At 37.0% G+C, this 12,273-nt stretch overlaps 1 protein-coding gene across 14 annotated transcripts in view; it reads left to right on the forward strand.

The window, feature by feature from the left end:
• LOC136676377 (calcium/calmodulin-dependent protein kinase type II subunit beta-like) overlaps positions 1-12,273 on the forward strand; it is a 75,045-nt gene that overhangs the window by 8,357 nt on the left and 54,415 nt on the right. The gene's annotated exons all lie outside the window — the stretch shown is intronic.

The following is a 12,273-nucleotide window of genomic DNA, read 5'->3' on the forward strand; positions in this document are numbered from 1 at the left end:
GAGTCTCTAAAGAGATGACGACGAGCACCGACATAATGAGATTAATATTTCCACATTTATACAGCTTCATACTGACATGAACAATATCAAACTGATATAGAACTACTAAAAAAGGTCTTCTCTTGTTTGTTTTATTTTTAAAAAATAATAAAATTTATACAAATTTCCATTTTATTTTCTCATAAATGAGAGATAGTAACCTGTTTCAGGAGTTTCACAGTATATTTTACTAAACGGGAAATCCTTTGACCTGGCAATTTCCACCTCCTAAACACCTCAAAATTCCAGAGATGGTCATGGATTATATGAAAGTGGCCCAAAGCTGAAGTGAAAAAGTCAGATTCAATGCGATTTGTGCTGTTCACACAGCCACGTGAACGACACATCTGTATCACATATGACTGGGCCTCTTTACCTGCTGTGTGAACATAGCCTTAGTATTCCTTGCCCAGAATATGCCAAACCAGTAAATAACACATGTTTAAGCCATAGTACATTTGATTTATTTTGCTTATTTTGAGATATTGCAAATATAATTTTCAAACATAAAATTTTAATTTTAATTAAAAACAGGGGGAAATATTTTTACACATATTTATGAATAAACTGTTCAATAAACTGACTTTCTTTACCATAATAGTGTGTGCACATTATTATGTTATCATTAAGCATAAAGGCCTATCACAATACTGGGGGTGTAAAAAAGCAAACAAAAAAACCAGACAAATCGTTAATTGCATTTACTTGTATGACAGATAATCGTCAGTTAAAATTTCATGATCGTGACAGCCCTGCTGGCAGCCTTCTTCTATACATGCCAATCCCCTTTACCCTCTGCAAGATGGCAGATGGTCATGGTCTTGAGTCTTAATTTTTTGTATGTTCCCCAAATGACAGACAGAAAATGCACAATAATTTGATTTGACATTTAAAGTGTTTGTACATAGTTAAATTTGGTCTCTCTATTAGGTTACAGAATAATTATTCAGATATTATAATTACATAGTAGCAGAAAATTGGAGCTCTAAAGCAGTATACTGATTACTCACAGGTGCTGGGGTTTTCTAATGACTGCCGGTCAGCCGCACATGCTTCAGTGGTAGCGGTTACAGCCAAGACCTAGGCCAAATACCGCATCAGTGACACAGACTCCGAGCACAGTTTTTCTTACAGCATCCTACAGGACAGGGGTGTAAATATGTCACCCTGTGAGTAACATGAGCCCTGCAGCTGCTTTGCCAGGTGTTGCCAAGCATTTGACAGCCTTCACTGTTCATTGTGGCAAAAAAGCATTTTGACTCCTGTAGCTTTTAGTGAACAGCTGATTTGGAAAAATGGTTTAGAATATCATATGGTGTGGTATAATTCAGTCAATGATTAGAGTGCTGACACATGGACTGGTGGACCTGTTCCCAAGAAAATTTTAAGTTCTTAGTCAAGATACCATTACTGCACATTGCTATCTAGCGGCCCTGGCAGTAGGTCTGGAGGCTGTCAGTCGATCACATATGTGCAGACACACAGCTCTTAAAACACCAGCCATGTGTTTTCTTTAAAATTATTTCCCTGGGACAGTGTGTTACTGTCAGCTAAAACTATCCTGGACATTTGGGCATTCATAGGATCCATATGATACTGACCGTTCTTTGTAGATAACATGGATAATGCTCGTGTTCATCAGTGCAACATACTATTAAAGAGGGTGTGTGAATGAGCTGAAGGTTTACACTTGATGATAATTAGGGGAATGGTAGGTGAATTTTGATTTTGTTGGTCAATGCTTTACATGACACAATCATGAAATTTTAGCTGACATTTTACTGCTGTATGCATCACAGAATTTGTTCTATTAAAATACAACCAATAGGTGTCAGATACATGTGAAGGCAGATTGTATCAACACCTTTGGTCAGAGTTAATGGTTTTTAATGTATTATATTGCAGTAAAAATATGTTACACAGTGTATTTTATAAATTGGCCAACTAGCAATTAAAAGTGGAGCCAAATGCAGAGTGCTTAAGCTTAATGTGTGGGTGTTTTGTTGGTTTTTATTTATTTATTTTTTTCCCCTCTTTTTTCCCCTCTTCATCTTCTCTGACTTTCATCCTCCTTTAAAAAAGGAGGATGTGATGTGGTAAGCTGAAGAACTAGGCTAATGGAGGAGAGATTTGGAAGTACTGGATTTTTGTGGATAGTGGAGTGAGAGTTTTCTTGACTGAGAGTTACTAGAGTTGTTGTGGTATTGTTATCATGATGTAGTACATCAAAATGAACTAAAGCACTTTTAAATAAAAATTTTCCCCTTCATATATTCCCAAAATTTACAGTTTGTAAATTTCTGTACAGTTTAAATATATACTGCAATTTCATTACAGAAAGCAGCATCAATTTCTTCACCAAATAATAAAAAAAACTTATACATGAAAAGGATATTTAACTAAATTAAAAGACACACTAAAATATATATTTTTTTACCTTTGTGTGTTAATTTTATTATTCATTAGATATATACACACTCGCGCGCGCACACACACACACACACACACACACATATATACACACACACACAGAGATAGTATGTTTATGTTTGAAATGTGTGTTTCTTCCAATTACCAGATTACAGGACTTTAATAATCTATAATGTAACAATAATAGATTGAGTTGTGTTATTGATTCTAGGCTTGCTGGTTACAGATTATTTGCTAATTACTGGAAGTTGGTTTTCCATCAAAAGAATAGGCCCACATTTGTATACATCTAAGACAATACATGCAAAAAAAAACAACTTTAGAAATTTAGAGGAAAAACTGACAGAGGAAAAAAAAAAGAAGAAAAACGATAATGATGGAGTGAGAGAGCGACAGTTTGGAATGAACTGTGCAGCATGATGTGTTATGGAGATGGAATATGAAGCTGATTGTAAAAGAGGCAGTGTGATGGGGTGATTTTGACGAATATGAGTGATTGCCCGAGTGAAAGAGAGAAGAGTTTTAAGTGATCTCTGGCAGTAGAGGCAGCTGTGGCACTCGGCAGCTGTACTCTCTCTCCGTGTGTGTGTGTGTGTGTGTGTGTGTGTGTGTGTGTGCTAGCGCTAGCAAGCTAGCATGTGAAAGCATAGTAACATGCCTTGAGCACGGGATGCTCATCTGACACCAAGAACCACAGAGAGGATCCATGGCCCGGGCAGCACGCTCTCAAACAACGTCATCAGTCAAAAGAAGAAACCAGCAGTAACCACAAACAAGCCTCATTACATTCCAGCAGTTATCTTTTGAGCAGCTCGGATCAAAATCCTGGACACCTGCCTTCCTGCTCCATCTGTGATCCACTCAAACAACTGATCAGTGATCAGTTGTTTGAGTGAAAAGAATCAGTGAAAAGAACAGGATGGTAAATCCCTTTAGAATAATTAATGACTGATATCACACACACAAACCTAGTGGATCATTCTCAGAGCTGCAGTGACACTCACATGGTAGTGGTATGTTTGTTTGCTTTATAACTGTTATGACTGGATCAGACAAAGCAGTGCTACTGGATGTCTTTTTTTTTTATTATTTTTTTTTAATTAATCAGTATTAATACTGGACTAAGAATAGTCCAACAGCCAATAATACCCAGCCAACAGCATCCTGTGACTAGAGGATGACTAACACAATATGTGCTGCAACAGATGAGATATCATTGTGCAGGACTTGCTCTTATTTTCAGGACAAGCAAAACCAGACTCCAATGTTTTCCAAAAGGGAAAAGAGGACTAGACACATAGGCCATTAGTCTTCTAGGCACATAGGCCTTCTTCAGGGTTTAAACATTTAAACCAAACAATTTAAATAATGTACTTGAATACATGTTGAAACAGAGAAAACAGCCCTAATATTTATCCAGTTAAAAACAAGGTAGAAAATCGACCAATTAGACCTTTTACATGTTGAAGAGTTCTTACACAGAAATAAGCTGCCCTCTAAAGCCTAGGCTGTGGCCAAGCACTGCTGCATTTCTTAGGCACTATATCATAGAAGGCCGTTCCAATGTGAAGGATTCTTCGTATACAGCTGGGAAATGCATCCTGCGTTCCGTGCGATTTGGACGACGCATTAGACATATAATTCTTGGCCCCCAGTTACCCACAATTCTCTGCGCACATATGGATAAAATAAAAAAGACATGGCAAATAGCTTCAGGAGTTTCGGTAGCAGAGTTTATCTTGTACAGTGTAAATTAACTGATTAATTAAACTATTTCTCTATCCCATATTTAATTAATAAGCCAATTGGCTTATTACAGTACCATAGAAAGCATATATTTTATTTAGTAGTATTATTTACAAATCCCAGCAATGTTTGAGTGTTTAAGTTTGGGGAAAAAAGAATTTTAATCACATTTTTAATAGTATTGTCTTGCAGGATAATATTAATAAGCAAATCCAGTCTATTTTAACTCCTGTTAGTGCCTCTAGGCAGATAAGACCTTTCCAGTGACGCAGCCACCTTAGACTGTTCCAGTTGTGTGGCCTAGGTTACTAAGAAGGAGTCTTCATAGGACAGTCCTACCTAGAACACTCCTACCTTGCCAGCAGCCAAGGGTTTGGAACGCAGCTCTAGAGTGGCTCACTTTAAAAATAAAAGTGCCCTTTTAAATTGAATCCGTTATTTGCTTAAATGTTTTTTTAAATATACTACTTTTTTAATTTACAATAGCAGAGCATTTTTGTTGTAGATTGAGTGTAAACAGCTAGGTTTATTTCATCATTTTCATTCGAGACTGTACTTAGAACAACAGTGAGTGTATAAATCTTTCATTTCATACTCTGTCAACGGCAACAGCTCCTCTGAGATTGTAGGCACCAGCAGTCATCCAACTTGAATCTTGTTTTATGTAGAACTGGGACTGTTTACTGTGCTGCTGCTTTTGTTAGTTTTCTCTTTGTTAGTTTTCTCTCTTTTCCCCAAGATCTTTTTCCAATACTGTCCAGTGTTGCCTGTTAAAGTTTTGATACTACTTAATTAGAGCTGAGTTTTGCTTATAAATGAAACTTCAGATTCTGTTCACACTTCCTGTGATGTACAAGTTCATGCCATTGCAGTAGGTGGAAATAAGTTTTATCAACAGAGCCATCAATGTAACTTGCCATTTAAAAGATGTATTTGAAGCCTGGTCTTCAGTTGCAAAATTAGTCATAGCAACATACAGCAAGCGGGCAGCATGTTATTTGAAGACAAATCTTTGTGTAGTTTGAACGGTCAAACAACACTTAAAAATGGTGTTCTACAAAAGTTCTTTAGTAAAGAAAATGGTTCTATATAGTAAAAGGTTCTCTCTAGTAATGGTTCCATATAACCCTGGGCAGTTGAAGAACCGTTTGCATGATTGAATACATGATTTGTATTGTGAAGGGGTTCTTCCGACTGATGGAGAATGTGCTATAAATAGTTCTATATAGCATCTTTTTTTAGAAAACTTTTCTATCTGGCACCAAAAGTGTTTTTTTAATTGTAACAATCTTGCCATTGTAATAATAGAAAAACCCTTCTTGGTGCCACATAGAAGCCTTTTCTAAAACCATCTATAACACATTCTCTATCAGTCTGAAAAACCCCTCCACAATGCAACGAACACTTTACTCATGCAAAAGGTTCTTCAAGTGTTCTGGGTTTTGTATAGAAACATTTTCTTTACTAAAGAACCTTTTATAGAACCATCATATTTTAGAGTGGGTAAAATTTTGCTACTTGTCCTGTTATCCAGGGGCTACAGTGGTGTGTGTTTTGTTAGTGGTGTGCGTGTACTGAGACAGCTCTGTCAGTATGTGTATAGTGTAGAGACTGCCCTGCAGTCAGACATTTAAGGTCAGCACTCATCAAATGAAGTGATGGCCAGTGGGTGGGAGCTGTGCGTGTTTGTTTATGTAGTTGTTTATTTGATGGAGAGAGTTGGACTGGGGTATAAGAGTTGGTCAGCGTCATATAAGGCTACAGAAATACTGCTAAATCTTTTATAATGTACTAATGGGATGGATGTGCTTTCTAACCCAAACCAATGATGTTTAGACATTCTCAAGACAAGTCTCAAAGTAATATTTCGGTTGACAGAAAAAGTTTTTCTTATAAAGCCCATGTGTTGTGATCAAAGCCTACTCTATATGAACAAAACTGCCACTTTTCTACTGAATGGACCCTACTAAACTCAGCTCTAATCAGCTCTTTTGTTTTTCCATTATGCAAATCTGGTACTTGGTTCTAAGCGAGCTGAGTAGGAAGTAAATATTACCTGTAACTTTTGCAGGGCACCTATTGGTCAGAGAGTTGTCTACCTCCAGCAAACTAATCTCTTGTGAAACCTCCAAGCTACAGCTGAGATCACATTTGTTTATATCTGACTCACAACAGCAGCTTGTAAAATGATGCCATTACTTCTTCTTAAGAGGGTCAAATGCTCCTTGGAACAATGGCCAACAAAAGAACCTATTGTTGTGGTTTCCAAAGCCAGCGGTTCCTGTTAGGGGAACAAATCACAACTAATGATTTCCAATGTTTTCATAGATCATTGTCCTCTTTAAAATCTCAATCTCAAGGGTGTTTCTTGCAGAGTACTGTGGCTCACAGCTGGTGAGCAAAGCCATGTTTTGCCGAGAGCTCACTAGTCACGGTATATGCGTGGGCTAACAAGACCTTGACTGACCCCAAATAAGCTTTCTGGGGGCTTTTATTTATTTATTTATTTACACTAGAGTGCTTGAATATGGGTGGAGTGCAATGTTGTCATTATCAATACTGTAAAATTTTCCCCTAAAATTATAAACTGAATATCTGCACAAAAAATGGGTAGTTATTTTCTCATATTTTATGTTAATAAAGCAGTGTGCCATCTCTGCTTATCTGGGACAGGCTTTTCTGGCCTAAACCTTAAATCTTATGCCATTGTATGAGCTTGTAAAGGGCCAGTGTGCATTAGCAGCAGTGTGTATTAGCTCCAGTAGAGAATGACCTCATTTTCCCCACAGCCTACTGGAAACTGTGCTACACTCCGACTGGTGTCCCATTTAGGCTCCTATGCATGCTAATTGTCCTTATAGATATGAACGATTAATTTGGGATAATTTGTTTGTTCCTCTGATTTTTATTTTCCCTTCATTTATCTTGAGATCTGCTCATGTGTTTCTCTTCTCCATTATATAATATCTCCCAGCATGGGTTTTGGCTGATGCTTGCTGTTTCTCAAAATCATTAGCAACAGGTTCCGCAGCACTGTAGATGGTTTCGACATGCTTTGAGGAGGGTACTTTCTGCTGCTTTTTGCTTTGTGGTTTAGAATGTCTGTTATCATGTTTCCTACATTAGTATGGTTTACATTAAGTTGAAATATAAGTGTTTATGCATCCGCTAGACCCACGTCCCCCAATAGGGTTGCATTAATGTATGCAAAATTAATCTCTTTTCTGTATCAGCACTGAGCCGCTCTAAAATACTTCTAAATTGGTTCATCGAAAACACAAGGTATTTGGATGAATCGTATTATAGAATAGTGGTTGGGAAGAATGGAGTGGCTTATGCTTGGGATACATTCCTATTCAAATAATATGCACTTTTCTTTGTGCAGAATATGTGATGGTATGAAGGAGCATTACTTTACATGGCATGAGAGACTTGGGGAATCTGTGAAAGCACAGATATATATATATAACCTTTTTTGGGGAAGGACCTGCTTATTTCAGTAAGACAATGTCAGTCCATGTTCTGCATGGGTTGCAACAGCATGGCTGTTTTAGTAAAAGAGTCTATGTGCTAAACTAGTCCATAATACACCATCCACACACTGAGGTCCTGCTGTGTTTGATCCACTCACAAAAGCACAGCACACACAGTAACACCCAACCACCATGCAACTGTCACTGTGGCGCTGTCAATTATCCACCACCCAAACCACATCTGCTCTCTGGTGGTCCTTTGGGTGTCCTGACTATTTGAAGAACAGGGTGAAATTGGGGCAAATAAAGTAAAAACAGCTAGAGTTTAGTCTGTAATTGTAGATTATAGAACTACATCATGTCTGTTTATGGTCAATGGAACTAAGAGAATGGGCACTGATTGAAGAAATGAGTAGGTGGTCATAGTTTTATGGCTGATTTGTGCATATTAAAAGCTAATCCAATGCTTCATTTGAAGCACATGTATTTTATAAGCATGTTTTTTGAAAGTCCAGTTAAATCTACACAATGCTTGTGATATTTATTATAGAAACAATTTGGATATTTTTGGCATCCTGCAATTGCGTCTTCTAGAACAATGCCTTTTTTTCCATCTAGTGAGAAAATATTTAGTTCTGCTCTTTAGGCATGGGGCCCAAATCTGGAAGCTCTTAGCTGGGAACCCAAGCCAGGATTGTGGTGTGGTTTTAGCGAGTTCTTGGTTGGTATTTGTAGAGCCCTGCTGTGCCATGTTTTGTGGCTTATTCATAAGGGTTATTAGTATCACGATGTGTAATATTTTATAGTTACATTAGTGCATCTGGGATGTTTTTGTTTATTTATTTATTTTCTTAACTCCGCCCTTTTCTGAGCTCCCGGACCTTCAGTGACGTCTGTGTTGCTTTGAGCCCTTTTTAATTGCTTGAGCTGTTTTGTGGGCTTCATTTAGTCTGAAGCTTCAATTTTCACACCGGGTGATGATAATGCTTTCTCACGTACGTAAAAGCTGAGTGCAGTCACATATCTTTTTATACTCCTTTGGGTCATGAAGCTGGTTGAAGAGCCATGGATTTTCTCACTGTTGTACGTGCTGCCCATGTTCTTCATTTTCTTCCTTCATTCTCTCAGGACTTGCTCTCTTATTGGTTTCTCTCTCTTTCCCTGTTTATGCCCTTCACACGCTCTCACACAGATATGTCTGGATCAGTAGCCTTTATACCTCCTTTGCCTTACTGGCTGTTTCTCACTTGCATTTTGGTATAAATATACTGATGTTGTATATTTCTCAAAACTGAGAGGCTCCTGGATAGTTCTGGGCGATATGAGCACAAATCAATATAACGATTAATTGTAAATTTTTGAGTGTTCATAGTTCAGTGACAAGGCATGTATTGTAAATATGGTCCAGTATTAAATATGGGATATTTTTTTTCTAATGTTGCTGGCAGCTTTGTGCTCTCTGAGCACTGTTTATATTTGGTGTTTGAATGTGCTTTGTGACTTTGGTTGTGCATTTTTCCCTCAGTGTCGTCTTAATTATTGTCAAAACACAGCACATCCAAACCAAAAGCAAAAAAAAGCATATAATCAAATTAGACAAAATTATGTTGATTAGATGTTCTGAATTTTGATACACTTTCGATTAATTGCCCAGCCCTACTCCTGTATCTGTTTGCACTAACACCACAGTATCATCAGTTGCTGCCAGTAGATTCTGGTATTTGGAGTGTATTCCCATGCTGAGCTTGTGAAATACTTATCAAATTCTGTTTGAAAAGTATAGGTGTAGCAGACATTGTGAATATCAGTAAGGTACTCCCTCTTCAGGGTCTGTATTTAGGGCTGTACTAAAATTCCTGACTCATAACTCTTCTCATAATTTTTAAAAAGGTTTTTTTTTTTTGTTCATAATATTTTTTAATGATTTACTTCTGCATAGCAAATTTTAAGCTTAGTGTTGACTCCACTATACAATATATTCAGATTGAAATAATATGTCATGAAGGCTTGCATTTCTTACAAATACATTATTCTACACCAGCTCACTTGACACCTGGTAGTGTATATAATGAAGGAAATCTTGAAAGAGCCATATCCAAAATGTTTCTTATTTTTTACTTTCTACTTTTTACACCTTGTGGTTCCCCTTTGATTTTTGGACGGTAATTGTGCCTCAAAATGTGTTGAAATGTGTTCTGTAGAGTATGTGTTAATATTTTGAGTTAGAAAATCCTCAAATGACCAGCTTTTGCATACAATATGGGAACATAAAACATACTGGAGTTGTGAAGAAGTAATACAGGCTGTTGGTTTGGACTCCAGCAGGCATTAGTGCTGGGCCCTGGCCACATGTGGCTATGCTGCATCTTCAACTGGACCAGATGGACCTCTCACTGCCCAGTTGGCTTTAATGTCACAGTGTTTAGATAAGGGGGGTTAGGGGTGGACTGTGTGTGGTCAGCTCTGCATCAGGCCTGCTATTGCCGGCTGGCTCTGTAACAAGCAGATTTCAAATACGAGAGATTAGTGTGGATGTAGGTTATATACACACTCAAATGCTCACGTGCACGCACGCACACACTTTCACGTCATGATCACTGGGCAGAGATCAGCTGGAGGTGAAAGAGTGGGAGAGCTGTAATGCTTTATACATGAGTGAGTGCAGTAAGCAGAGATAAGAGCAGGAGACGGACACAGCTTTGCTCACAGACAATTTTTATAACAGTGTCCATCTTAACTGAAGTAAACACAGTAAGGTTCTGTTTTGTATTTAAAACTGTTTAATAGACGTCAGTCAATGTATTGTTTATTAATCGACTTGCAGTTACTCTACAAATGTGGGCCCTAACCATGCCAGCATAAGAGCTGTAGGGATTTAGCATTTAGGCCTGTACTGGTTCTTTGTTGTAGACCACACATTCACTCAGTCACTTGTGTAGAATTGTCTCAAAGAGGAAAGTTGTCCAGCCATCTATGGACAGGATTAAATATCCCTGGGATCCAGGGGTAATTTTCTTTTTTTTTATTGGGGCTCCTCTGTAATTTTATTTCTGTCAGAAAATGACCATGTTTAACATGTTTTTCTTCAGAGAAAATTTGGTAATTTAAATAAATGTTGCCTACATAGCACTTCATAACCTGTTCATGAATGATTAAATCAACATCCATAAACGGTATGTTTTACATGATATTGATTAGTATGTGGTTTTATTGCAAAACCTTTTTCAAATAAGTCCTAACTTATTTATTTATTTATTTTTAACTACATTTTTCAGATATTTTCAGAGAAATTCTTCTTTTCTGGAGAGCCAAAATAAACAATCACCTGGTTTTACCCCTTTAGCCAAAAAGTGATTTGGCACTTAGGCACTTTGTGCCAAGACTTTCAACTCTTTTTATTTATTTATTTGTTTATAAATTAAGTATTGGTATTTTGTTGTTCTTTCTCCTTTCTACTGTCTACTTTAAAATTTTATTTGGCAGAGGGTTAATTTGGTTATATATTGCACATATATTGCACTTATTTATTCACATCTTTACTGATTATAGCAATGAAAACATATTGACCAAAACAATTTTAATGAATCAGCCTACAATAAAAAACATTAAACCTTTCCCCACCAAGTCAAATTTTCAAAACAAAACCACAGAAGTGGTATTTGTTTTTTTTAAGGGTCTCTGAAGCCAAATCCCTTCATTGACTGGACCCGCTGGATAGGGTTTACGGTTCTCCGATTTTCCAATAACCAATATAACAGAGTATAAAAATGTCAGTGTAATGTCGAATCTTTGTGTGTAGTGAAAATTGAATATGGGATGTTAGAAGATATGCAACATGCCACAGTATATATTGCATGGGGTACAGTTAAGATTCTCCAAATAACCTTTGGGGTCTGTTCACATCTCAGATAGTTTTAAAGTTTCAAGTCAAATTTCAGCTGATTTCAACAATATCCTGTTTCAGTATTAAGGCTTAATTGCCTAATTGGCAGACTACACCAATCTGAAAATCTGTCTATTATGTTTCTCCACTACTTTTTTCTAGTCTTTACACTAGAAAGAAAAATGTTATGAAAATATCTTAAATTTATATTAAGGTAAAATTTTATTTGTAGCAATAATTTGAACAAATTTGAAGGTTTAATATATGAGCAATATTTTAAATATACATTAATATATACTTTAGATTACTTGGGATGTATATATTATATACGATTCAGTAAATATTCTTGTGTCAGCTGTGACATATTGTTCTATATCTGCCAGCTGTTTTCTCTGGTTTTCTCATGTGTGATTTATATTTTCTCTGTCATTATTAAGCTAGATCATTTTTTATTGCGAGAGCTCGGTATGGAATGTTTTGTTGGCAAACAGACTGGCTGATGTTGAAGTCATCAGTGTGATATTATGCAGGTTATATATGAGAAATGGAGAGAACAGATCTCTCTCTGTGTATGTGGTGAATGTAGCCTGGACTGGGTGGTGTGCTGTGACCTTTTCCTTCCTGCAGGATTAATATAATATACTCATTCTGCTTCAGACACCAAGCCCTGTCAGTGAAACACAGTCTGTTAGTCATTACATT

This window comes from Hoplias malabaricus, chromosome X2, assembly GCF_029633855.1.
Source record: "Hoplias malabaricus isolate fHopMal1 chromosome X2, fHopMal1.hap1, whole genome shotgun sequence".
Classification (NCBI taxonomy): Eukaryota; Metazoa; Chordata; class Actinopteri; order Characiformes; family Erythrinidae; genus Hoplias; species Hoplias malabaricus.